Genomic DNA, 25,000 nt, shown 5'->3' on the forward strand with positions numbered 1-25,000 from the left:
CCTTTCTACACTCAAACACGACACACACATCCACACACTCCAAAACACGAGTCACCGCTGCCTCAAACCCGGAAACTTGCGGTACTTGAAGTCGTCCTGTAGCTGCAGCGATGCCTACTGTAACACGCAGGAGTCTTATGAAACAAAAGGTTAGGCCCCCTGAATGGCCCAGTGTCAAGGATTACTTCTCAGACAAATTCTCCACCAACAAAGCCTCCATTGTGCCGCGCCAAGCCCTCGAATTAGCAGCGGGGGCGACTGCACGCTTAACTGGGCTTGACAGCGCGACCACTCTCCCAGACCTCTGTGCACATGTACAGCGAGTGCTTCAACTTCAAAACGTCGGGGGGGAAATGACAAAATAACACGAGACACAAAATGAGGAGGTGAAATTAAAAAATAAATCCAGTTAGAATCTCCGCGGGGGGTTTTAGTAGATTATTATTTATGTAAATTAAACAATCTGACATCTATGTAAAGTAGGTTTTAATCTGAAGAAGGGATTAGGTTCCTGCACGTGCAACATCCTGCAACATCTGCCAGGAGAGAAAACATCGATTTGTTTGTGTGTAGCCTCGTTTTTTTTTTTATCTCCATTAAAGGTTTTTGTTTCTTATTTAACATGCAGCCTTTCTTTCCCCTCTTGTTCTACTGTCAAGGATAGTTCTTGAACAGCCTTCAATTGAAACTCATGGGACAGTTTTAATCTGCTGCTGTCAAGCCAGAGAAAGATACACAGGAAGTGTTCCTGTTGTCTCTTTCAAAATAAAACCCCTTCTTTAACAAATGCACAAAACTTCATCTAAATACTCTTTTACTTTGTAATCTGTTACTGCCATGTAAACTATTTTATGATTATTGTAGTATTATGGAGGTGGCTGCATGGTGGTGCAGTGGTTATCGCTGTATCCTCACAGCGAGGAGGTTCCTGGTTTGAGTCCCCCGTCAGACCAGAGCCTCTCCACACATAGAGGACTTTGCATGTTCTCCCCTCCGGGTACTCCGGCTTCCTCCCACAGTCCAAAGAAATGCTCGTTGGGTTAAAACTCTAAATAATCTGTAGGTGTGAATGTGAGTGTGTCTGGTTGTCTGTCTCTATATGTCAGCCCTGTGATTGGCTGGAGAACAGTCCAGGGTCCAGGTTGTATCCCGCCTTTCGTCCAATGACAGCTGGGATCGACCAGAACATAGATATAGACGATGGGTGGATGGACTTCATGGATAGGAAATGATGCTAAGTGACCACAAGGCAGGCCTGGAACAAAATCTTACAGTTTTACATTTGAGGATGACTCACATTAGATCCAGTTAGAATCCCCCGCTGGCCTTCAGGCCCAACCTGGTTACCTCATCAACAAACGTTTGAAGTCATAATACAACACATGCATTTGTTTACGTCATCATACGGCCAACACAAATAAATAGATCCACTATGTAGGCCTAACTAAAATATGCAAAAAAAATCATATAACTCAAGGTTACAAACGTAGGGTAGTAACATATAATAACCTTTCCTCCGGTGCTGCCATGACAACCATCAAACTTTGTTGTAATGTTGTTTTGAAATCTGTATATTGACATGTTGCATCGAGCTTTTAAACATTGTCGTAAGGGTTGGGACTGATTACTATAAAAGGGGCCGCAAGGGAGCACTGATGGCCTGGCGGTGGTCCAAATCGCAGTGGCTGTGGGTTCGATTCCGACCTCGGCCCTCTGCTGCATGCCGTCTCCCGCTTTCTACTCCCAACATTTCCTGTCTTTCTTCGACTGTCCTTTTCTAATAAAGGCAAAAAGGTCTTTTTAAATCACTTTTAAAAAGACATTTTTATCATAAGGCCTTCTTATAATCCTCGTTTCATCCAGGATGTTTTTATTTGTTTTGCTGTTGACTTTAGCCAATCATTGTCTTGGTTGTTTCCTCTTTTCTCTGTTAATTGGATGATTGCTGCACTGTTATTTTATTTTTCATGCTTTTCTTAATAGGATTTTATTGTTGTGTATTTGACTGTTGGGATTTTTTCTTTTTTCTGTAAAGCACTTTGTGACGTTGGTTTGATAAGTGCTTTATAAATAAACTTTATTATTATTATTATAAAAGATAACTCATAAGAGGATGCCCCAAAAAGAGAAAATAAGAAGAACATCCCATGACTTAAAAAACTACAATCAGACTGATTTATGTTGTAAAAGAGAGGTTGCTCCTTTTGCAGCTTTTATTTTGAAAGGTTCTTCACCATACATCTGGTGTTGATGCAGCTTTTTCCTGGCAGCTTGACGGAAACCCTACAGGCATTGGGGGTGAGAGGATTGGGAGGAGGAGGAGGAGGAGGAAGAAAAAAAAAATCCCTCATCCTGATTCTCCCCACTTCGGTTGCGTATCGCGCCGCTCACAGCAGCGGAGCTCCGTGAAGCTGCAGATCCGGCTGGATGTGTGTGTGCGCTCCTGGATACACAGAAAACACACACTCCTGTCCTGCTCTTACCTGGATATATGTGTGTGTATGTGTGTGTGTTTGTGTGTGTGTGTGGTGAATTATTGCACCTGAGCTGGGGCATGTAGTCCGCCGGGTTCCTGGGCGTGTTTAGGACGAGTCTACTTGTTTTGTCGTGGGAATTTACTGTTGAACTAAAACTTCAGCTGTGACTGCGCAGCTTCAATTTCACCCCCCAGCTTCACTCGTTTCCTCACATCAGGATGTAAATTTGGGAACTTTTATTTTGATTTTTTTTAAAGCACCATCTGTACGCGGAGGACTACTTTCATTTTACAACTTTTTTATTCGGAATACAGACACATACAACTCGGCTGTACGGGGAAGGAGGAGGATCAATCCAGAGGTAAGCAGCGTTTGAATGCCCTTTACTTTCTTTCTGTGAATATTTAATTGTGAAAAGGTAAATTACACAAACACGAACTGATTCCGAAAGGTAATCACAACAGGAAAAGCTTTGGGGGGATTTGTAAGGGCACTCGTGATTTATGTTCCATGTTTTCGCTTTTTTAAGAGAACGTCACACCAAACTCCCTCTTAAAAGCGTCTAATTTCACATTTTATTGCTTTCTCACGAATGGATTCCGCTTTAATTCACACATGTTGCATGGTTTTAGAAATAACAGCAACGTACGAGTTATTCGGCGTACTTACTGTCGGATTTATGTTGAGGAAAACTTTTTAAATGGATTAAATGTTAGTAAAGAGCCGCATCGACGTATGAAAGACGTAACGTCCCCAGTAAGAGGGCGGGGGGATATTTTTGAGAGAAAGATTGCTGTAACTTTTAGAAAACTGGCGGTAAAAGTTTTGTATGTAAGCCGGAAATGAAGGCTTCCCTGTGCCGGCTCGTATCTAAAGTTTGAAGCTGTTTTTAGAGGCATTATTTAAGAGATAAGTGAGGCCAGTTAAAATTGACAGAAATGTAAAGGGAGTCTGGTGCATTAGGGGAAGTACGACGGAATGTGTTGGTAACTAATCAATGCACAGGAACATCTGGAGCCTCAGCAAGTGGGCTGATCCTGTTGAGTGGGTGACACGGCTTTTCTAATGTATTCCAGACTGGGCTGTGACTTCTTCCACAGTTAACATCACATTCTGCCATTTTATATAACAGCTGTACAAAACCATTATCTTTTATTGATTCTCCCCATTAAATCCATACCAATCCCGAGGAGGATAATTGGAAGTTGGAGGGAGACTTTAAACTCTGAGGTGTCTCTGAGAGTCTCTCTAATATTGCAAACATTAAGGGGTTGGAAACAGATGTTTTCTGATGGCAGTATTGATCAGGAGAGCTTGCACCATTTAAAAAAAGCAGCCAGATAATGATTCTACTTAGTCAGATGTTTGGCTCCAAAGGTCATAAAAACACATTAACCTCCTCGTCATGCTTGGAATTATGAATCTTTGGAGAAAAAAAACCACACCGCTATTTGGCCATCTGCTTGCAAGCATTGCTGTACATGATGGGGAGGTAATTGCCCATGGTGTCAGTAAATGGATTAGAATAGCCTCCACGCTGCACCTTGAGCTCAGGAGCCATAAAAGTGTGATAGCTGCAGCTTCATGGCTTGTGCTTAAACTCAGGTTGTTTGATGTAACGGCTGAAATGCCGCTTGACTCACTCGCGCATGCAGTTTCAAGGCTGCTTGAGCTGTTCATTGTCATGTTTGATTTACTGCAGTTTGCATAAATGCTGGAAACGCTTTCGTTTTCAGGTGTACTGATGCATATGGATTTGAAAAGTCACACAAAACTTGCACCAAACTGCAGCTTCAAGGCTGCTCGAGCAGTTTACAGTCATGTTTATTTGATTGCAGTGGTAATGGATACTTAAAGAGGACATATTATCCCCCTTCTCCATCTTTTCAAACAGTCCCCCTGTGGTCTAAATGAAACATCTGTGCTGTGCTTTGGTCAAAATATAACATGAATCAAGCACCAGAGGAGGTTTGTGACCCTGTATAAACCAGCTCTCTCAGAACGCTCCGTTTTGGTGTGTGTGTCTCTTTAAATGCAATGAGCCCGCCCCCTGAGTTTTCCCCGTAGACATCACTCCTCTGTAGTGAGAATAAAAATGGAAAAAGCAAAAGTTTTGTTCTAGTCTGGGGGTGGAGTCCATGGGTGGAGATACCAGGGGAGGGGAGGGGATTTTTTTTTACCAGAATCCCACTGTGACATCACAAGGAGAGCACATTTGAAACGGAGCATTTTTCTGTGTTGTAAGACTTATGCAGACCACAAACAAACAGACTGGATGGGTTTATTTCACATGTTGTGGGTCTGTAGACTCAGGTTACTCAGATATATGTTCAGAAACACTGTAGAGGTGGATTTTTTATAATATGTCCCCTTTAAAACATTTACAGCTTCAGGTGTACAGCATGCACGCATCACATTTTGTGGTTTTTAAAACATTTTTGTGGACTGGTTAAAGTGTTCTGCCGGTTGTAAATTTGTCTCACCGCTCGTAAAAGTGTTTCACATCTTGTCAAAAAAACATAAAATTTTTTAAATTTCTTTCATCGGTGGTAAAAAAGTTTTGCTTTTGTTATTTTATGTAAAAATGTTTAGCAAAATGTAAATCGGTCTCAAGCGTTACAAAAATGTTTCACCCTGTAATTTGGGGTTTGTACTTCCCAGCCACCGTAGTCATAGATGCTTAAATCATTTCTTGTTTTCAGGTGTGTGTGTGTGCTTACATGACTTTTAGACAGAATTGGTTGTAAAAAAGTAACTGTGTCCTTAAACCTGCAGGACATATTCATTTTGGTAAAATAGTCGTTCCACTGTGTCGTTTCACCGTGTTCCTTTAAATAAGCTCGTCTATAAATCCTTTTTAATGTTTTTTGCTTGAAGCTGGAACACGTGTCTCCACACACAAAACACTATCTCCTAAGTTAAAGGAGCTGAACTTTACCTTGAACGGCCCCGGGGATAAAACCGTACACTGTGTGTGTTTGTGTTTTTAAAAACGTTATCTCCTGACTATGAAATGGAGTGTGCAGTTCTTGGGGAAGTTGTACAAATCTTTCTTGGAGGCAAAAGGAGTGAAATGTTTTTTTTCAAAGGGCAGATCCAATAAGCGAAGTGGAGAGGGGAAAGTACCCTCTTTATACATCAGATCTCCATACGTCATGCAGGAAGGTCACAAGTTTAACGAGGCATTAGCATCGGGTATAGCTGGAGATGTTTGATTTGTATTTTCATTTGCACTGGATGTGAGCCGTCCCTTTTTCTCTGTTTGTTTATAACTGGACTTTGCTCAGTCCTGAAGGCTCGGGCCGACCGGAGTCAACAGGATGTAATGAGCGTTTGCTTTGCCGCTGATCATTTAGACATCTTGACTGTCTTTAAGGTGAAGTCCTGCTAAACAACTAAACACATAGTTGGATATTTGATAACACTCTCAGCTTGTTAGCTTAGCACAAAGGCGACATGCTAGCCCTGATTTTTCCATAAGTTAGAAAATCTGCTCACCAGCACACCTGACGCCACGAGCTAACCTGATAAGTGAAAAAATACACAAGTAGGCTGATAGGTTGCTTACGGTAAAAGTTTTTTTTATCGTTGTATAGGGCTGTAAAACTCATTTTTAAATTGCAATGAATAAACTTTTTGATAGCAAGCTAGCCCTGTCCCCTGTATTCAAGCTTTAAGCTAACAAAACTAGCTAAGGGCTATTAGTTTAACGCTAACTGTACATAAATTCGAGAGGTTTTAATGCTCTCTTTTAACTTTCTGTGCTTGCTTGTTTTTAACTGTTGACGAGCTAAGTTTTGAGCTAGCCAAAAAGATACATGTATAAATGTTTCTGTTACTGATGATCCCGTAAGTAGTCAAGCTAACAAGCGTTGTGACTGAGAGTTAACAAGCTAACGTAGCTAGCTAGGAGATCTCTCATCCTTTCAGTGATTTCTCTAAAAAAAAAAAAAGAAATGTGATGGAAACATTGTTGACTGAAAATGTTTAAATAAGTTATCCTGTAATCATTTTGTTGCGATATTTTAGATCAAGTTTCTTTAAAACAGAATTAAACTCAGACAGAAGTTGTGACATGTTAGCGCTGTGCTTGCTAGCCGTCTGTTGTTAGCTCACCATCTTTGCATCTGGTTTAATTGTGCTAAAGGTTACTCTGTTAGCAAAGGTGTACGCGTTGAACTCCAGAAACATAAACCTTTTTAGTGTTTAAATCAGCTTGGAGTCGTACTAGGACCCCTTTAATTCTTGAAGTTGTCGCATAGCTGGAGAGGTTGTAGCAGGCGACTGTGGCTGCATCCACAAGTGTTGTAATAAACAAATCCGATCTTTCCAGCTCACAGGAATGTGTGCGTGTTGCTAAACCGCTAATATTCCTGAGAAAAAAAACTCGTCAGACTGTTTGCCAAACCGCTCATTAATGCAGCTTTTACAGTTAGACCATTAGAAACCTGTTTGAGAGGAATGCGGGCGGCTCAGTCAGATGGCTGTTTGTCTTTACACACAGGAAAGTTATGTCGTCGAGTTTAGACTCGAAACTGTGAATGAAAGGAGCGAGAGCGTGGGATGACGAGGGTTGTCTTTCAAACGGTAAACAAACAGTGAAGTTAGCTGGCTGTCGCAACAATAGGAAGAGACGACAAAACGCCAAACAGAATCAATCATGTGGGTTTCATTTGACGAGTTATAATTCAGCAGAATCCTGTCAGAGTGATGAGATTTAGAAATTAACTGTGGACACCAGTGTGTGTGTAATCATGCTGCAATATCACATAAATCTGATCAATACATCTTTATTTTCATGGTGTAAATAAATAGCAGATGTTATCTCAGGACGCTGGACTTATATATATATATTATTTACTAAGATCCAACATTAAAGACCCCGTATTCTCCTCATCCTCACCTTTCATGTTGTCAGTCTGTGAAACCGAAAGAGATGATTTGCAGCTCCGTCTTTATGGGATACTGGTGTCAATAAAAATCCTCAATTCAGCCTCTAAATTGCACAAATTTGTTGCTGACATTTTGCCAGTAAAACATATTTTTGCAATTGATTCAATGTTCAGGAGTTTGTTCACACTTCTTCTTCATTTAGAAAAAAAAAAGAGTTTACTAAATATTGGGTTACCAAAACTTCTATTTTATTAGCTGGGGTATTTAAAGAGTTCATATTCTGCCCTTTTTGGGGTTCATATATTTAATCTATGTTCCTACTTTTGTACGTTCACAATAGATAAAGTCAGAAAAAAGTGTCTGTTTTCATGAACTGCTCCTCCTTGCTCCCTCTCCGCTCTGAGTCCGTCAGCTGCACTCTGTTGAGCCCACACTGTTAGACCCCACGTGGGCCAAGTCTGCTCTGATTGGTCTGCCGATCCGCTCTGTCGTTATTGGTCAGTTGCTCAGCACGCTTCTCGGAAATTTCAACATGAGCTGCTGGGCCACAACGAGCCAATGGGCTTAGATCAGAATGTGGGACCTTTTAAAGAGGTATCGATATAATTACTGTAAAACTTAAAATCCCAGTTTAGGGTCCAGGTCCTTTATCTAGCCTCGTGTTTCTGCATGTTTGGACAAATTAAGGCAGCTCTGGATTAGTGACGTCGATGCATTCAGTGTTGATTAGTTTGCAGATCACCGTGCAGCATGTTGGTATGGATGGGGCTGATTTGTGATGGAATTTTTTTTATTGATATATATTAATTTTGGACACATTTAAATATTCTTTTTTATCTTTGCTGTGCACACGTTTTGTTTAAAAGTCATGAAAAGCCCGTCTTGTATTGACGCCCCGTCCCATATAACAGGGTCAGGGTCATTTTGTACTGAAGTGCTGAAGTTTAAAACTCTGTTGTCATGACAACCTTTATCTACCGTGTCGCATGCTGACATGTCTCTCTCATGAACAAAACAAAAAAAACTTCCCATCGTCTTTATCTTAAAACACAAACATGTGGAAAATAAAATCTCCTGCCAACAATCAGGGAAAGAAAAACACACTTCAATCCCGTAAACACTTTAAGCACACACACACACACACACACACACACATACACACACACAGAACCAATCCGACATGCTAACGCTAATGTGTGTCTGAGTGTGTGTGCTAACATCGCTGTGACTCTGCATTCATGACCTCGACTTCTCTGACCCCCCCCCCGAGGACCAGCGCTCTCTTCCGGTTTTAAATCACCACAACACCAGGAGAGAGAGAGAGAGAAGCCAAAAGTGTAACAAGGTTCTTCCTTCTCTCTCGCTTCCCTTTCTGTCTCTGCCAACTTCTGGAGGAGAGTAATTTGATTTCGGGCGTCGAGGTTACGAGTGAAGATAATTATTGTGATGTTTCCACACGGGAGCTGCAGACGTTTTGGACTGAGAGAAAACAAACCACATGGATGTAATAAAGACAGGGGGGCGTAGGCGTCTGTTGGGAGTTTAGTCAAAAATGCATAAAAACAAACAAACAAAAAAGAAACTATGTGCTCAGAGTATCCGATGATGTGAAGTATGGAAGACGTGCAGTGATCCATCAGCCAAGAATCCACACAAAAATCTCAAACTGTTTTTTTCTTTTTTTTGCCTCTTGCCAGATGAAACAAAAGTGTGTGAACACATGCTGCAGACATCCTGAGCCAGCTCTGCAGCAGACGGCAGACGGTCAGCGATGAGCGCATGACGTCCATCTGTCACACGCGGTTTTATCTCAAACGCTGTGCTTTCAATTTGCACACAGCTTCCGACGGCAGATTAAAAAAAAAAAACAGCTCCGACATGCCGTTACTGACACAGGAGCAGTCTGCTCGAACACGGACCCTGTTGCATTGGCTTTGTTTTTAATTTACAAGAAAAAAAAAACTGCTGCAATAACGGCAGGATTTAAGAGATTTATCAGAAACTTGTTGCGTTAACAGAGCAGCAAGTTGTCCTCAAACTAGAGCTTGATTGTGTGGTTGATGTCATTGTGGATATTTTCCAACATCAGGTAATATCTCCTCCAATTCAGAAATGGAATCTCGCACTTTCAGGGCTTTCACACTTGCAGAAAACTCCTGATATTTGCTGCATGTGTGAACGCAAACAGACACATTTTTCACTCAGACTTCATCCTGAGTTTCCCCTGCCAGACCCCTAGTTTGTTTTTCTACTGAAAGTCAGAGTGAGCTGATGTGAGAACTAAGCAGGATATTATCAGGAGAACTCACCTGGAGCCAATGGGAGAGGGTGGTGACGTTTACATCATGTGACTGCTGCTGTAAGCATGCAACCACTACGATCTCTGTGCATGTAATTAAACGGCTTCTACAATTCACTTAGCAGATACTGTGTCAGGAGCCCCCCCCCCCCCTCCCCGTCTTCAGTTGTGAGGTGCATGTGTGAACAACCAGGTCAGGAGGATTTCAGGGGCACTCAACTTTTCTGCAACTTTTCTTCCTTTTTGAAATATAATTTGAAGGTCTCATACAATAAAGAATTAATAATATTTGACTGATGATACAGAAAAACTCCTCAGCGTAAAGACGTCTCCTTGAAGCCTGTTTTTAAAAGACTCACACACCAGGCCGCTCTTGTTTTCCTGATTTCTGCGACTCCTTTAGTACCGGCGGGGTGTTTTCCTCAGAGGTCCTCTCCCATTATAATGAGGACACTCCATCACACAGACTGCAGGTAATAAACAACAAACTGTACCAGCCTCGTCGACACCGAGCTGCATCCTCTCTCTTCGTTTTTATCTCTGATGTTTTTCTCTCAATGTTTGTGGATATAAAGAAAAAAAAAAAGAAGCTTCAGCTCCCAGAGAACACAGAAAGTGTCACTTTGTTCTGCAGAGGTATCTGTGTGTCGGTGTTAGCTCGGGCTAATGAAGGCGCTTTAATGAATCAGTCACTTTTGCACATTATTGATAAAACAGACGTGTTCATGTATAAAAATAAAAGATGCTAATTAGCAATTAGCCTTCAAACAATATCCTTAAAGTCTTCATATTTGATTTTTCACACTTAAATGTATAAATCAAGTATCTCCTCTGAAAATAACTCTGTGAGTCATGACTGTCTACAATGGGTGTAACACCCGAGTCCCACTGTCTGTGATGTTTTCAGAGTTTTCAGAGTCCTATCTTCACTTTGTTTACATCGCCCGGACGGCCGGCTGACTCCTCCCCTCGTGTATAAAAGTTGTTTAATTGAGGGACTAGAGAAAAGAAGAATAACATACTGTACTCACTGCTTAACTGTGTTTCTAGATCACGCTCATTTCAGGTACATTTATTTTATACTTTTTAGATTTGCTTCCGGGTAACATCCAGATGTTTTAAAGATGCATGACAGTCAGACGGACGTAAAAAAAAAAAAAAACCACAAATCAATCACAGAAACCTTAATTAATGGATCAATTCTTTAAGTACAGATGCAGCAGAGAGAGAGAGAGAGAGAGAGAGAGAGAGAGAGAGAGAGAGAGAGAGAGAGAGAGAGAGAGAGAGAGAGAGAGAGAGAGAGAGAGAGAGAGAGAGAGAGAGAGAGAGAGAGAGAGAGAGAGAGAGAGAGAGAGAGAGAGAGAGAGAGAGAGAGAGAGAGAGAGAGAGAGAGAGAGAGAGAGAGAGAGAGAGAGAGAGAGAGAGAGAGAGAGAGAGAGAGAGAGAGAGAGAGAGAGAGAGAGAGACTGTTAACGTGTGGAGCGCTGTGATTGAAGGAGCCCGTCTGGCTGACTGCTGACCTACGCTCCCTTTTGCCTCGTTCTCCCCGGGACGCTGTTCTATAAAAGTCATCGCCTGTTGGACAACAGAAGCCGTTATTTGTTGAGAGGACGTTGAAGGTGCTGCAGGATGGATGGGAGGAGCTTTTGATAAACGGTAAAATGGACTTGAGCTTGTATATTTCTTTTCTCGTCTTCTGACTCCTCAAAGCGTTTTTTACACGGCAGGTCACACCTACACACTCACACACTGATGGTAGAGTCTGCTGTGTAAACCCCCCCTGCAGGAACAGTCAGCTGACGTCACTCGGGCTTCATGAATACAACCAAAACTCTGACTTCTTATCAACCACATGTTCTGTCATCGAGATGCTAATTTAAGAATCACTCCGCGGGTCACATTCAAATGTAGAAACTTATTAAATCAAACGCTGGTTTTTAAGGCACGATGTCTTGTTTTCTAATGATCAGCGATCAATCACTGACGCGTCCTGATCGTAAAAATGTCCTTTTTTTAAATATTCATAGACACAATCTCCACATCATAACCCCCCCCCCCCCCCCCGCCTTTTTGCCCGAGACGAGCTTTTCATGCAACACAGACGTTTTACAAATTGTTCCTGTCGTTTCCTCCGTTCACTCTTCCACATTATGAACCCACAGAGGGAGGGAGGGGAAAGAGCCCCCCCCCCCCCCCCCCCCACACACACACACACACAAGATCAAGTCAGATTACATTGTCTCGCTGATGGAACAATTTGTAAGTCAGTTTTGTCAGCATCTCGCTCCCTGCAGGACTCCCAGGAGAGCGATGTGCGCCGGCCTCCAGAACCATCAGGCCCTCGTTTATTTTACCCAGGATGCCCTTTAACTTTATCATCATGACTGCCGATACATATACACACACACACCCCGTCTTTTGTATCTCCTCGTCCCTCGCTGACACACACACACATTTATGATGATGGATGTTTCTCCTGCTGAATGAAGTACGGGGAGCGCGGAGGGACATTTAGCATCCCGCCCGTCTCCGCCTCTCGTCTGTTAATTCTGGGTCACGTCAGCGCAGATGTGAGACAGAGTAATCATTTAAGAAACATAAAAGAACTCGGTGAAGAATAGAGACACATGAAAAGAGATGCAAAGACAAAAAAAGGAACCGGAGGACGAGCGCTACAATAACGCCGCCCCCCCCCGTCTAATGATTCTACAAGCTTCTTTTTTTCCACTTCCATTTAATTTCACACAATGGCGTTAATTACTCGCTTTCTCTTGCTGCCTGAGTCCATTGTGCGGGATTATTACAGAGGAGACTGGAGGTTCATTATACAAAGAGACGGATGCACTTCAGAGTTTTTCCTCTCACTGGAGTTCAGAGGAGGAGACGTGAACGAGGTTTTATGAAGGATCGAATCCAGAACCAGAGATCCTGCACGTGTGACGCTCTGCTCCCACAGTGTTCAGAGAGTCTGTAAAACACATTTACACAGAATACATGCCTCGAATCTGCTCCCCGCTTAGACGACTACAGCCTCCGTACAAAGGGCTGGACATAACCGCTAGGCCATCTGCGCCACCTAGCATGTAATTTAAGCCGCATCTTTTTTTTTTTAAAGATTTTTTTTGTACTTTAAAGGCTTTATATGTGATTTTTTTGATCCAGCAGATGTCGCCCTTGAGCACCAGCATGAAACCAAAACAACTTGCGCTGCATTGTTGTGTTAGCATGCTAATGCTAGAGATCTTTATTATGCTCGTATCTTCACACTGCATGTAAATTTACCTGAAATGAGCGTGATCTAGAAACACAGTTAAGCAGTGAGTACAGTATGTTATTCTTCTTTTCTCTAGTCCCTCAATTAAACAACTTTTATACGTGAGGGGAGGAGTCAGCCGGCCGTCCGGGCGATGTAAACAAAGTGAAGATAGGACTCTGAAAACTCTGAAAACATCACAGACAGTGGGACTCGGGTGTTACACCCATTGTAGACAGTCATGACTCACAGAGTTATTTTCAGAGGATAAACTTGATTTCTACATTTAAGTGTTAAAAATCACATATAAAGACTTTAATGGAGAGATAGGAGAGTGGATAGAGTTGGAAATCAGGGAGAGAGAGAGTAGGGATTTGAACCTGGGCGGCCCACCCACTGCTCCTGGACGGTACAGTTGCTCATGAATGAGCACACGGGCATGAAACATGGACAGACAAGACGATGAACTGTTACCAAAAGTCCTCTGTAAGACTTCAATCAGGAACATTTTGATGACTCAGCAAAATATTTTTCTTCTTCTTTGACTTTTCCCCCCCAAAGAATTTTAAAGTGTTTAGCATCAAATCTGCCACCGTGGAAGCAACATGTCTTTAAGATATTTCCACTATGAGAAGCATCCTGAAATTGTGTTTTGCTCCTTGAAATTGCATGTTTGGATTCTGAACGGGTCGTCAGGGTTTGTGTTTCTGTCATTTTCAGGTCTTTTTGTTTCACTTGGAGACCTGATCGACCGGATCGTATTTCACGGACAGTAATCTGTGTTTGGGCATCAGGTCGTTTTTTGGTGTTTGTCCATTAGCATCAGAGCGTGTGTGTGTGTGTGTCTGTGTGTGTGTGTGTGTGTGTGTGTGTGTGTGTGTGTGTGTGTGTGTGTGTGCTTCTGTGGAGCGTCTAAAGGTTGTGTTTGCAGTAGAAACTGTCGCAGGTGTGGGTCTGTGTTTATCCAGTCAGGTGAAGCAGATCAATCCTCCATCTTTTACTTTCTTTTTTTAAAGGATTATCTTTTAGTTCGCTGAATGTGAAGATCTCTTAACTTCCCTTTCCTGTAGGGATTCATGAGTAATGATGGATTAACTTCCTCTAGTCGTCTGAATCCTGACAGGTCGCTGGTTTAATCAAACACGTCTCGTTACAGCCTCGTCCTGAGTCAGTGGTCGTCTTTCTGGTTTTTTTTGTGTTCTCACAGGGGGGTGGTTCTGAGTCGATGAAAGTCTGAAGTCCAGACGTCATCTTTGGCTGTGTGGGAACTTCCAGAGTTTTATTTCCGTCTGTTTTGGCAGCGGCTGCTTGAGAGGTATCGTCACTGTAGAGAAAAGTAAGCATGCAGAACGTTTAACTCTGAGATCTGCAAGAACCATTTACTGTTTTCTTTGAGACTCTGATCCTTGAAATCTTTTTTTTTTCAACATATTTTTATTAAAGCAAGTTCAAGACATATACAGTGCAATTGGGATTTTTGCCCAGAAACATTCAAAATCCCAGTATGACTTCTCCCTCCCAGTCCCAACAAATACACCTCTTAGTTTAAAGACAAGAATAAAAAGTGCAAGAGTGGAAAACTCACAAAAAAATAAAATACAATAACTAAATAAAAATAAAGAAATAAAAGTACATTTGAGAAGAGTTGAAATCTTGACTCTGGTTTCTTCTAACTGGTTCATGGAGGTCAGCAGACTGGTCAGCTGTGGAGCAGTTTCTGTGTGTGGGCTCTAATCATTAACTTGTCTTCAACGTGCAGCCGCTCTCACACCGACAGTGTGGCGTTCACTGTGTCACAGGTCGTCAGGAGGGAAACGCTGCTGGCTGTAAAGTTTGGTTTTATGGTAAACTGCAAACTGGGGGCGGTCGGTAGCTTAGTGGTTTGTGCGAGCGCCCCATGTACTGAGGCTACAGTCCTCCAAGCGGGTGGCCCGGGATCCAGCCTGTTTCCCACATGTCATTCCCCACTCTCTCTCTCTCTCTCTCTCTCGCTCTCTCTCTCTCTCTCTCTAACCCTTTTCACAAATACAGAAATCTCCTGAAAAACTCCAGAGATTAGTCTACCCGGAGGTTCTTTAGGCTATGTGTGAACGCAAACAGACACTTTTTTCGCGCAGACTTTACCCGGAGTTTATCCGGCCAGACCCCGAGTGTTTTATCTGCAGAATATCTGAGTGAGCTGATGTCTGAACGCAGCCGCATATACTCCGGAGGTTTCAACTCGAGCCAATAGAAAGAGAGTGACGGTTATATAGTGACCGGCTAAAGTGTCTGCACACGACCTCTACGATCTCCATGCACGTAATTAAACGTCTGCATTCTGTTTTCTGTTCGTCAGTATGTTGTTCTCCTCTCTTTTCTGGATGTTGTCATTCCATTGGATTACACATAGCATTGATATAAAGGCAAATATTCTCATTATAACGTCGTGTAGCGGACTCTGTTGCTTCGGCCGCTACTTCCGCGTTGTTTATTTACGTCACGTCTCACCTCGGGAAATCCCCCGACCCCCCTCCCCTCTGACAGGGACAGTCCCCCGCTGTGAGGAGCATATGTGAACGACTAGGTCGGGAGAATCTCCGGAGAAGTCCTCCTGTAAATAGCTAGATATTATCCGGAGAGCAGATGTGAAAACGACTTCTTTTAGCTCTGGTTTTGGGCTCCTCCACCTCCTGAGGGAAATAACGCTCTCCTGAGCTGCTAAATTCTCCGCTATGTTAACTCAGCACGACTTGTAAAGGCCACATGTATGATATCTAATTGTAAAATCAGTAACTACTAATCAGTAAACAAATTGGCAGATTCATGAATAATGTTATTTTTTTCAGTGTTGAAGTTTCCAGCTGTCTTATCGTCTTATTGTCGTCTTTAAACTCGTCCTGCTGCATCACTCCTCAGCCTCCCGTCTTTTGAAAAGCTTCTCCCCCTCAGTGAGAGAGCCTCTTTAATTTTACATTCTGTCTCCTCTGGAGCTTCATGTTCAGATCTAAAAACATCGTCTCCTCACATGAGAGGTTAAGAAACACAGACAGATATCATCTGCGTCATCAGAGAGCGATCCCCCGCCCCCCTGAGCCCGCCGCCACCGCCACCGCCTGCGTCTCGGTGACACACTGCAGGCTGTGTGCTGAGCTGTGTCATAATCTAACCTGAAACACAGAGTGTGAAATACACAAACACCTCCTGCCTGTTCACACATTTCAGACCTGCATGGTGGCAGAGGGTGTGTGTGTGTGTGTGTGTGTGTGTGTGTGTGTGTGTGTGTGTGTGTGTGTGTGTGTGTGTGTGTGTGTGTGTGTGTGTGTGTGTGTGTGTGTGTGTGTGTGTGTGTGTGTGTGTGTGTGTGTGTGTGTGTGTGTGTGTGTGTGTGTGTGTGTGTGTGTGTGTGTGTGTGTGTGTGTGTGTGTGTGTGTGTGTGTGTGTGTGTGTGTGTGTGTGTGTGTGTGTGTGTGTGTGTGTGTGTGTGTGTGTGTGTGTGTGTGTGTGTGTGTGTGTGTGTGTGTGTGTGTGTGTGTGTGTGTGTGTGTGTGTGGCAGCAGGCAGCTCGTGGTCTGAAGGGAGGAGCTCTGACGTTCTTATCAACTCTTTCTGTAAAATGAAATATGGAGACATTTTTCACCAGATTGTTTCAGCCTGGAATGGATGCAGTTTTAATCCTTGAGGGGGAAACAACAACAATCTTAAGTGCGTCCCCCTCAAAGAGCTTGTTTTTTGTCACCGTCAGGCTCAGATTGTTATTCTGAGTGTCTGACAACTTTACAGAAAGGATCAAACAGAAACAGATCTTTTATTCACTCACTTCAAAGCTACCAGACTCCATTGACAAAAAGCAGAAATGTTACCTGTCAGAATCAGACTGTGAAAATGAATGGAGGAAGCGTTATTTATACCAAAGCCCCAAAATATGTCAAAATAAAAGCCCAGGATTAAATATGGGAATAACCCTTTGTGAAGACATGAGTTCTCACGGCTGAAGTTTGACCTCTCGTCTCCACCACAGGAAACCCAGAACCACAAACTCTCTCCTCCGTCTTGTTGTCTTTTCTTACTTTCATCCTCTAATTTAAAGAAAACGTTCCCACATCTCCTCAGCTTTCACCTCCTTTCTCACTTCCACACTCTCTTTTTCCTCCAATGAGTTTCCACTTCTTTGCAACATGTGATCACATGAAAACATGTGAGATCTTTATGTATGTAGCATTTGTTGTTCTTCTTATGCAATCAGCATGTCACAGTTCATGCAGGGATGCTAATCATGAACCTACATGCACACGCACGGCTGATTACAGATGATGCGGGCACGCTTTGAAGAGGCAATCAGCAGGTTTCATGTTTTTTTTTTTTTTCCTCCGTCCGTGAGGCTGTTTGAGTGTTGCTGCTGTGAAGTTCACACCGTGTTTTTTTTCTTCTTCATCAACGTGTGATGAAAAGAAACATCGGCAGGAAGCTGCATCTGTCGAGGGAGATTCAAATTCACAGAAAAAAACAAACACTTTTCATAGAACTCGCTCAGCCCTTACGACCGCGGTGTAATTGGCCCTTTGCTTCATATCAGGACACTTTAGGTCCCCCCTCTGCTGTCAGCTTTTGATGTGGTGTCAAAGTGCGGGAGATGGGTTGTGTTGGGATGTTTGCATCAGTTAAACTGGAGCCTTAAAGGGATACTTCACCATGAAACATGAATCTGTGTTGACATCGGGTCATATATGTAGAAATGTGAAATACATTTTGAAGTTGGTGTCTTCTTGGCCGAGAAAAGACAGAAAGTGTCTTTTTGGCTCATGTGGATGAAAGACACCAAATCCCAGAATGCACAGCACCGCAGGCCACTCCCACTAAGGCCATTATCAGCCTTCTCCATAGAGCCTGTTAGCGTAGCTTCCAAGCAATATGGCGGGCGTTAAGTTTGGATTCTGGGAGTGAGTTCCCGCCCACTGATCTGTGATTGGTCTGTAGCTTCAGTGGTCGAAAATATGAGGAACTAGCGTTGTAGTTTCACCCCGCTAACCACTGGAAGCTCCTTTACAGACTCAGAAATACAAAGATTTCTCATCTCAGGGGAAAATGAGGGCGGGATGCACGACCATTCAAAAACACTACCAGGTTTCTAATGATACAAAGATTAATGCAGATGGGTGAAGTATCCCTTTAAGTGAAAGAGACCGGGGGGTCGGCGTCCTCTGTGAACTCAATGGTCTTTTCATTTTGAGTTATGTAAGGTTCATTACATGGCTAATGTAGTTACTAAAATCCAATTCAGTCTCTTCCTAAACCCACGCAGCTCTTATTGGTCTGAAGGTCAAACTAGATGTTTAACTAGACCTGAAAATCCTGAGACACAACAGGCCACATTATGAGTTTTGGACATTTAGCCCGAGGACAGAGATACCAAGACCGCCTTTCTGGTCTTATTTTTCCTCCAGTGAAGTTTTCTGTTTTGTTTGTTTTTGTGTTTGTTTTTTTTGAGCGTCTCCTCCTGATGAGCGGCGAGCGTCTCTCCGGTTGGATCCGGTTTAAATCAGTGTTGTTCGCTGTGTTTAGAGAACACTCAGATCATGAGGTAAATCAGGGTCAGGTTAGAACGGCTGCTTCACCGCTGAAGGCCTCCGTAATGTTTGTCAAGTGCTTCCCATTTGGTCACTGCAGGAAGGGACAGCACACACACACACACACAAGCACACACACACACACACACACACACACACACACACTCTAATCAGTGACAGGCAGTACTTTCCACTGACTGTGACATGGTGTTACTCATGAATAAACCAGTTTAACAGAGTTGCTGCTGTTGACACACAGCGAGGTGTGAGTCCTTGTGTGTGTGTTGTGTGTGTGTGTGTTGTGTGTGTGTGTGTGTGTGTGTGTGTGTGTGTGGTCCTCAGCCACTAACCTGCTGGGTTAGCAGCTGTTCAACTCTGAAATTGTGTGAGTTTTCTTTTCAGGGCTCGAGGAAAGTTTGTGAAATGCCAAATTTAAATCATGTTTCTTGGAAAAAGCTTAAAAATCTGGGAATCTTTCCTCTAGTTTCCTGAAAGTGCTTGAAACAGCACAACAAACCTTTGAACCACATTTATCATATTTATCATCAATATCTCACATTTTTAAGATAAGATAATCCTTTATTTATCCCACAACGGGGACATTTACGGTGTTACAGCAGCAAAGAGCAAAGATTGCAAACAGAAAGTGAACACAGTACAATTTAAATAAAGAAAAATTAAAAATGTACAAAAAAATAGATAGATAGATAGATACCACAATATAGATTTAAAAAAATAGGTTTTTGCAATAGGTCAGTAATGTGGGACGTTTCAGTCGGCTGTTTGTTGTGAGTTTTTCAGGAGATTTCTGCTCACATGACTTAATTGCATGCTTTTACTGAAAACTTGAAACTGAAAATGAAACCTCACTGTCTTCTCGACTGTCTGTCCTGAGTTATTCTCATTATAGACTCTTTATAAAATGTTTCCTCGCCTTCAAGGTTTTTGGTTTTTGGACGGGGGACCTCAGACCTGATTACTTACAAGAAGTCTCGATTGTGGTTTGTGACTCATGTTGAGCTCATCAGTGTCACATGAACGCCGTTAAAGACGAGCGTGTGTGTGTGTGTGTGTGTGTGTGTGTGTGTGTGTGTGTGTGTGTGTGTGTGTGTGTGTGTGTGTGTGTGTGTGTGTGTGTGTGTGTGTGTGTGTGTGTGTGTGTGTGTGTGTGTGTGTGTGTGTGTGTGTGTGTGTGTGTGTGTGTGTGTGTGTGTGTGTGTGTGTGTGTGTGTGTGTGTGTGTGTGTGTGTGTGTGTGTGTCTGCAGGATTTGGCTTCCTGCCGTCCTCTTGTTTATTTCTTGCCTTCTTCATTTTGGCCTCCGTCTTTCTTTCTTTACCCTCCTCTTGTTGAAGTTCACTCAGTCTATCATTTATAAAGACTCCGCCTCCTTAAACAGTTTAAACTGAGAAATAAAAAGCTTTGGCCTCTCTCTAAACACAGAAGCAGGTATTTTTTATTAAAGTCGTTTTTCAGTCTTTGTCTCATCTCTGGGTCTATAATCTTTGTTTCCTGCTCATGTTTGAAATTAAACGACTTCCAGAGGTTTTGGAGGTATAATCTTCTCCTTCCTCCCGGTCATGAAAAGAAAAAACAAGTTTTAGATTTGAGCCATCGAGGGATAACTGATGTGATTTTTGTTTGTTCGGTAATCCTTCATAAATCGAGCGTGACGACCGTGAATTAAATAATCAGGGAGGCTTTTATTTGTGGATTTACTGCAAGTGTAGTCCAATAATGTCGACCAGTTTGGTGCGGTGTTCTACTTATTGATGGTCCTGCTCAGAATACATTTTAAAAGCTGCTAAACTTCTAGAAATAAACGGTTAAAAACTGGACGTGGTTTCCTGCCGATCTGAACGAGACTATACGAGAACGTCACGAGACTTGACCCAGAGCCCTGACATCACGTTCTGCACGACGTATCAGAGCAAAGCATGGAGCGGAGTTGTAGGACACGCCCACCCCGGCAGCTTTTTTTTTTAAGGAGATATCCACTCAGGCGCTTTCTCAAATTTCCCTGTGACTGCAAAGAGCAGCTGGCCAATCAGAGGAGAGTGGGGGAGGGGAGGTCTTAAAGAGACAGTAGCTGATTTAAGGCCGAGGCTGAAATGAGGGATTTTTACAAACGCTGGTATCAAATTAGGTTTTTTTAGCTACACATCTCGTAATGCTTCTCAGTAGTCGTCCCAGGTTGACATAATTAATAATGAAAGTGAGGATAGTAGATCTCCTTTAATTTCTTGAGGCAACTTGAGGCAAACAAAATCCCATCTTTAAAGTCTTTATGTGATTTTTCACACTTAAATATAGACATCAAGTTTATCCTCTGAAAATAACTCTGTGAGTCATGACTGTCTACAATGGGTGTAACACCCGAGTCCCACTGTCTGTGATGTTTTCAGAGTTTTCAGAGTCCTATCTTCACTTTGTTTACATCGCCCGGACGGCCGGCTGACTCCTCCCCTCGTGTATAAAAGTTGTTTAATTGAGGGACTAGAGAAAAGAAGAATAACATACTGTACTCACTGCTTAACTGTGTTTCTAGATCACGCTCATTTCAGGTAAATTTACATGCAGTGTGAAGATACGAGCATAATAAAGATCACTAGCATTAGCACGCTAACACAACAATGCAGCGCAAGTTGTTTTGGTTTCATGCTGGAGCTCAAGGACGACATCTGCTGGATCAAAAAATCACATATAAAGCCTTTAAGGTCAAAGACTATGAAATGACTCGACACATTCTGATAAACCCTGGAGAAGGTGGATCAGATTATTTATAAGAGGGGTTCCCAACTGGTGGGTCGGGACCCAAAAGTGGGTCGCAGAGCGAGTTTGTTTCATTCAGTCAGTCTCTTTGCTCCATCGGAGGTCCAAACTGCAAATTGAACTTTTAGTCTTGATTTGTCTTGAAGGAGCAGCTGATTGGTCCTGAGTCTCGAGCGATTGAGCACCACTGATTTAGAAGGTTGTTTTCATCACGTCGTGAGTGTTTTAACAGCTGAGAAAAGGAGGCCAAATTGGAGCCATATATCAGGACCCAACCCGGGTTTCTTTGTCTCTCACACACACACACACACACACACACACACACACACACACAGACACACACACACAGACACACACACACACACTCACAGCAGTGGAATGAAAGATCTGCAGCCATTTACAGTCACATTGTTACGTCTTAAATGAAACCAAATGTCCGATTGTTTCCCTGCACACACACACAGACACACACACACACACACAGACACACAGACACACACACACAGACACACACACACACACAGACACACAGACACACAGACACACACACACACACACAGACACACAGACACACAGACACACAGACACACACACACAGACACACACACACACACACAGACACACAGACACACACACACAGACACACACACACACACACAGACACACACACACACACACACAGACACACAGACACACACACACAGACACACACACACACACACAGACACACACACACACACACAGACACACACACACACACACACAGACACACACACACACACACAGACACACACACACACACACACAGACACACACAGACACAGACACACACAGACACACACACACACACACCGACACACAGACACACAGACACAGACAGACACACACACACACAGACACACACACACACACACACACACACACACACACACACACACACACACACACACACAGACACACACACACACACACACACACACCACAGCGCTTACCGTTGGCTCGGTTTGCACGCAAGTTTGTGTAACTTTCCTGGAAAAACTCTTTGATCTGTCGGGGTCTACATCGGCAGTTTGGATTCACATGAATGTTGTGTGTGTGTGTGTGTGTGTGTGTGTGTGTGTGTGTGTGTGTGTGTGTGTGTGTGTGTGTGTGTGTGTGTGTGTGTGTGTGTGTGTGTGTGTGTGTGTGTGTGTGTGTGTGTGTGTGTGTGTGTGTGTGTGTGTGTGTCTGTGTGTCTGTGTGTCGGTGTGTGTGTGTGTGTTTCCTCTAATTGCTCGTCTTATTTCTTCTCTTTTTTGTTTGTGTCAGCGTGCATTCAGCGTTACATGAAGACTTGTCAGTCGTACAGCAGCGTGCTGCATGTGGTGTGAATAAGATGTGATGGGTGTTTCTGAAATGTTCACTCCACACATCTGGATCCGGATTCTGACGAAGCCCGTGAGGACAGACGTGGCAGCGAACCAGAAAAACTGAGGCAACAGATGAAGTGAGATATTAAATCTCTGGGTTTATTGTTTGAATTGTTAAGGACACAGAAGGTCAACAAGTTTTTATAAACCTGCAGGCTGAAACTGAATCTGGGAGGCGTCGCTAACAGCCTGAAGAGCTGATTTCAGGAGTAGAAAACATCTTTGTGCATTGAGCTGCTGACGCTGAGTCCTGCTCATGGACTGTGGGAAAGAAGTGGAAGCTGCAGTCTAAATTCTAAACATCATAGAGAGCTGTCTCCCCCCTCCTCCTCTCTAGAGTCCATGCTCACACAGGTCACCATGTGGTGGACTCTGAAGCTTCAGTGTTTATCCAGCTCTGCATGGGTCTGTAAACCTTTCTGTGTTCTAACCTCTCTCCATTTTTCAAAAAGCATCTCCAATATTGATCCTAGTTTGAGCACGTTTCTGCTCGTGGAGCTTATTAGAAACATGCAGAGGCTTTTTAGGTCGGGTACAATCACTTCTGTCTGAACCACTTCTCTTGCCCGCTTCCATCGCTGCAACACCTGTTGACCTGATAACTGCTCTCATATCTGGCAAATGAGGGGAGTCCTAAACGGTCGTGTGAGGGGGGTCGCCTTAAAACCGCCTACCTTCTCTGGTCCAAACAAATCCAGATCATTCAGGAGCAGAATCTAAAGTTAGAAGGAGGACATACTGGCTGCTGCATTGTTGTCAGAGAAGCCAGCACTTCAACATAGCATGTTTCCTTTAATGTCTCGCTCTCCGGGTTCACCATAGGGCCCGAATGTGGTCGCTCTCGGTTCCTCGGTTCCTAAAAACAACATGAACAAACTAAACTTAGAGTTGAGTTGGCTTTATTTGGCTTCAAAATTGTGTTCTTAGGTCGCAGCAGCAAATGAGCAGTCGCTGCTGGACTGCATTTATCATTCAAGTTCAAATATTTCCCACTTAACCCCCCGCCCCCCCTCTACAGAAAAGCTGCTCTGCTCTATTTCTGTACCATGTTTTTGGTTTATTAGCGGAGGCTGATCTGTGGCCAGCTGTTATTTCCTCTTGTGCGTCGTTTGTGATCTCTCGGATCAGCGGGTATTTCCTGGAGGTGTGACTCCACTCCTCCTCCACCATTTCTCTCTCTCTCTTTCACTTTCTCTCCTTGGTCTCTGCCTCTCATACTCCCCCCCCCTCGTCCCCCCGTCCCCCTGTCTGCAGCCTCATATTTCCGAGTGTGTGTTTTTGAGTGTGTGTGTTGTAGTAAAATTCCTTCTGCAGTTATGAGGTGATTAGTCATATGGTATCAGTTTATTTTGCCAGTAATGGAAACCGCTCGCTGCCAAAAAAACACCCCTCTCTCTGCTCACCCACCTCCTTCTCTCCTTGTTTGCTCCTCCTCTTCATCCTCCCTTTTTTTTAACCCTCATTTCCTCTCCTTCCATTTTCCTCCCTCCTTTAATCTCTCGTCTCCCCCTTTTTTTGGTGTTTTCCTGAGATTTGTAAACTTTCCCTTCTTCTATCATCACTTTCTGTTTTCTTTTTCCTCCTCCATTCCTAATAAGACCCCCCCCCCCATGATATATTAGGAAAACAACTCCCAAAGTGAAGTTCACTTGTTGTATTGAATTATTAAGAAAGCCCGTCCTGGATGTTTTAGCTGACTGCGTCCTCTCTGATAAATATTCTACATGCATCTCGCACTCCAACAGGCTTAATGTTGTGTCCATTAAAGAAGGGGGGGGGAGGGGGAGGGGGGTGTTTAGGAAGAGAGATGAACGCGCACACAGACGGGCTGAGTGTTTACTGATTGTGCAGGAATGTGAGGACGTCTCGGTCATGTCAGCGCTCTGGATGACACAGATTACAGGTCAACTGGAGCTACACAGCGGACATGAGATGCCGACATGACGGACGCGGAGGAGTCACTGAGTCGCCCCGTTACTGTAAATTACCGTAAAATGACTTAGTCTAAATCTGGAGTCGTTAATGTGGGATGATTTGTTTCAGAAAAGGGAGAGGAGTTTAGTTTCACTTTAAAGTCTTTATATGTGATTTTTTTGATCCAGCAGATGTCGCCCTTGAGCACCAGCATGAAACCAAAACAACTCGCGCTGCATTGTTGTGTTAGCATGCTAATGCTAGCGATCTTTATTATGCTCGTATCTTCACACTGCATGTAAATTTACCTGAAATGAGCGTGATCTAGAAACACAGTTAAGCAGTGAGTACAGTATGTTATTCTTCTTTTCTCTAGTCCCTCAATTAAACAACTTTTATAAACATATTTACCTTTAAAACATATTTAGCCGTTCTCAC

General features: G+C 43.2%; 1 protein-coding gene across 1 annotated transcript in view; it reads left to right on the top strand.

Annotated features, from left to right (window-relative positions):
• Positions 1-2,360: 2,360 nt before the first annotated feature.
• Positions 2,361-25,000, top strand: part of plxnb2a.1 (plexin b2a, tandem duplicate 1) — a 146,842-nt gene continuing 124,202 nt past the window's right edge. The window contains exon 1 of the mRNA XM_061030311.1: positions 2,361-2,838. The gene's annotated coding sequence lies outside the window, so the exon portion shown is untranslated. The remainder of the gene's footprint in view (positions 2,839-25,000) is intronic.

Source organism: Labrus mixtus, chromosome 22 (assembly GCF_963584025.1).
Source record: "Labrus mixtus chromosome 22, fLabMix1.1, whole genome shotgun sequence".
NCBI classification, from domain to species: Eukaryota; Metazoa; Chordata; class Actinopteri; order Labriformes; family Labridae; genus Labrus; species Labrus mixtus.